This window comes from Taudactylus pleione, unplaced genomic scaffold (assembly GCF_031769625.1).
Source record: "Taudactylus pleione unplaced genomic scaffold, aTauple2 ptg000905l, whole genome shotgun sequence".
NCBI lineage: Eukaryota > Metazoa > Chordata > Amphibia > Anura > Myobatrachidae > Taudactylus > Taudactylus pleione.
This window is the reverse complement of record NW_028285306.1, coordinates 426567-430448: the sequence shown is the minus strand read 5'-3', so window position 1 is coordinate 430448 and position 3882 is coordinate 426567. Positions and strand designations below refer to the sequence as shown.

The following is a 3882-nucleotide window of genomic DNA, read 5'->3' as shown; positions in this document are numbered from 1 at the left end:
AACATTTCCATAATATATGAAACTTTCACAAAGGACAGAGAAAACTGTTGATTTGACAAGATGAAATGGCTGTCTGATATTACTATTTCAAGCTCCACATATGAATTATACATTAAACAAAGATAACCATGAAACATATATTTTTAATTTCTCTCCATTTAACAGTAGTCATGTGTGGGAAGTTGGATTTAATTCATGTCCAATATTTATCCTCAAAATTGAAATGAATCAAAAATCCTTATTTCAGACTAATCCCATCCTAGGAAAGTCCTATTGCACCTTCACTATTTTACCACCCTGAAGGTTATTTTAAGGGACGTTAGAAACGTTCAAAACCTAATCTATGATGTAATATTCTTCACAAATTTTAAAAAACACCCTTATCAGGAAAAGAGACATTAGATTGGTAACAGTGGTTCTGGAAGGTAGCGACACTTGCTACTGCTCGTGCTTTACATTTTACCATTTCTACAGGCACCAGCATCAGCAGTTATCAGTGAGGTCGTTAACTGAAGTCCATATCCTACTCCTCAAGAGAGGACTGACTCCAATAGTGAGATCATTCCTTCACTGTTTCACAACAATGGAAGTTATATTAAGCAAAAACAGATCTGGCACCTAGGAAAACACCTGAAACTTTTTAACCCTCCAAAAATAGCCTGAATTACTTTTACTCCAAGACCACAAAGACAATCAATGAAAGAACTGTCTACGGCCTTGAGACTTTGAAAACTATGAGTCCCTGACACCCAGATTGTCAACTTCATCAAATTTGTGAAAACTGTGATTTAATATATATATATGGACAGCAGAGTGGATAATGAGTAATCTTGAGTTGCCTTCTATTGTTGGTTTCATTTACTACTAAATTGCATTACATTGAGTCCCTATATCAGTCCATGGACTCCTTGATCTTCATGTTCTAGATCTACTACCTTGCAAGGAGCCCAATTGTCAACCTTATTAAAATCTATCACCAAGGTACTGTTATGATTGTTTTAAAGGTTTCCCCTATTTTGTTACCATTGAATCCTAAATCTTACCTTGTCTTTTGGTGGTGTTGCTGACAAAATGTTCTCAATTTCCACCAGTGAAAAGCTGAGGCCCAGTGGCCTAATGGATAAGGCATCAGCCTCCGGAGCTGGGGATTGTGGGTTAAAGTCTCACCTGGGTCGCTTGTCTTTATGTTCCCTCCATGTCTTTGAAAATCTTGCTAACAGTTTGTCTTGGATAATTTTAATACATGGTACTCCTTCAGTCAATTTGGCTTGATAGGAATCAGCCAAAATCATAACATTTCCATAATATATGAAACTTTCACAAAGGACAGAGAAAACTGTTGATTTGACAAGATGAAATGGCTGTCTGATATTACTATTTCAAGCTCCACATATGAATTATACATTAAACAAAGATAACCATGAAACATATATTTTTAATTTCTCTCCATTTAACAGTAGTCATGTGTGGGAAGTTGGATTTAATTCATGTCCAATATTTATCCTCAAAATTGAAATGAATCAAAAATCCTTATTTCAGACTAATCCCATCCTAGGAAAGTTCTATTGCACCTTCACTATTTTACCACCCTGAAGGTTATTTTAAGGGACGGTAGAAACGTTCAAAACCTAATCTATGATGTAATATTCTTCACAAATTTTAAAAAACACCCTTATCAGGAAAAGAGACATTAGATTGGTAACAGTGGTTCTGGAAGGTAGCGACACTTGCTACTGCTCGTGCTTCACATTTTACCATTTCTACAGGCACCAGCATCAGCAGTTATCAGTGAGGTCGTTAACTGAAGTCCATATCCTACTCCTCAAGAGAGGACTGACTCCAATAGTGAGATCATTCCTTCACTGTTTCACAACAATGGAAGTTATATTAAGCAAAAACAGATCTGGCACCTAGGTAAACACCTGAAACTTTTTAACCCTCCAAAAATAGCCTGAATTACTTTTACTCCAAGACCACAAAGACAATCAATGAAAGAACTGTCTACGGCCTTGAGACTTTGAAAACTATGAGTCCCTGACACCCAGATTGTCAACTTCATCAAATTTGTGAAAACTGTGATTTAATATATATATATGGACAGCAGAGTGGATAATGAGTAATCTTGAGTTGCCTTCTATTGTTGGTTTCATTTACTACTAAATTGCATTACATTGAGTCCCTATATCAGTCCATGGACTCCTTGATCTTCATGTTCTAGATCTACTACCTTGCAAGGAGCCCAATTGTCAACCTTATTAAAATCTATCACCAAGGTACTGTTATGATTGTTTTAAAGGTTTCCCCTATTTTGTTACCATTGAATCCTAAATCTTACCTTGTCTTTTGGTGGTGTTGCTGACAAAATGTTCTCAATTTCCACCAGTGAAAAGCTGAGGCCCAGTGGCCTAATGGATAAGGCATCAGCCTCCGGAGCTGGGGATTGTGGGTTAAAGTCTCACCTGGGTCGCTTGTCTTTATGTTCCCTCCATGTCTTTGAAAATCTTGCTTACAGTTTGTCTTGGATAATTTTAATACATGGTACAACTTCAGTCAATTTGGCTTGATAGGAATCAGCCAAAATCTTAACATTTCCATAATATATGAAACTTTCACAAAAGACAGAGAAATCACGAAGACAACCAATGAAAGAAATGTCTACGGCCTTGAGACTTTGAAAACTATGAGTCCCTGACACCCAGATAGCCAACTTCATAAAATTTGGGAAAACTGTGATTTAATATATATATATGGACAGCAGAGTGGATAATGAGTAATCTTGAGTTGCCTTCTATTGTTGGTTTCATTTACTACTAAATTGCATTACATAGAGTCCCTATATCAGTCCATGGACTCCTTGATCTTCATGTTCTAGATCTACTACCTTGCAAGGAGCCCAATTGTCAACCTTATTAAAATCTATCACCAAGGTACTGTTATGATTGTTTTAAAGGTTTCCCCTATTTTGTTACCATTGAATCCTAAATCTTACCTTGTCTTTTGGTGGTGTTGCTGACAAAATGTTCTCAATTTCTACCAGTGAAAAGCTGAGGCCCAGTGGCCTAATGGATAAGGCATCAGCCTCCGGAGCTGGGGATTGTGGGTTCAAGTCCCACCTGGGTCGCTTGTCTTTATGTTCCCTCCATGTCTTTGAAAATCTTGCTTACAGTTTACCTTGGATAATTTTAATACATGGTACTCCTTCAGTCAATTTGGCTTGATAGGAATCAGCCAAAATCATAACATTTCCATAATATATGAACCTTTCACAAAGGACAGAGAAAACTGTGGGTTTGACAAGATGAAATGGCTGTCTGATATTACTATTTCAAGCTCCACATATGAAATATACATTAAACAAAGATAACCATGAAACATATATTTTTAATTTCTCTCCATTTAACAGTAGTCATGTGTGGGAAGTTGGATTTAGTTCATGTCCAATATTTATCCTCAAAATTGAAATGAATCAGAAATCCTTATTTCAGACTAATCCCATCCTAGGAAAGTTCTATTGCACCTTCACTATTTTACCACCCTGAAGGTTATTTTAAGGGACGTTAGAAACGTTCAAAACCTAATCCATGATGTAATATTCTTCACAAATTTTAAAAAACACCCTTATCAGGAAAAGAGACATTAGATTGGTAACAGTGGTTCTGGAAGGTAGCGACACTTGCTACTGCTCATGCTTCACATTTTACCATTTCTACAGGCACCAGCATCAGCAGTTATCAGTGAGGTCGTTAACTGAAGTCCATATCCTACTCCTCAAGAGAGGACTGACTCCAATAGTGAGATCATTCCTTCACTGTTTCACAACAATGGAAGTTATATTAAGCAAAAACAGATCTGGCACCTAGGAAAACACCTGAAACTTTTTAA

General features: G+C 36.7%; 1 non-coding gene across 1 annotated transcript; it reads left to right on the top strand.

The window, feature by feature from the left end:
- The first annotated feature begins 3048 nt into the window (after positions 1–3048).
- Positions 3049–3121, top strand: TRNAR-CCG (transfer RNA arginine (anticodon CCG)). The gene has a single exon. It is a non-coding gene; the product is annotated as a tRNA-Arg (tRNA).
- The last annotated feature ends 761 nt before the right edge of the window (positions 3122–3882 follow it).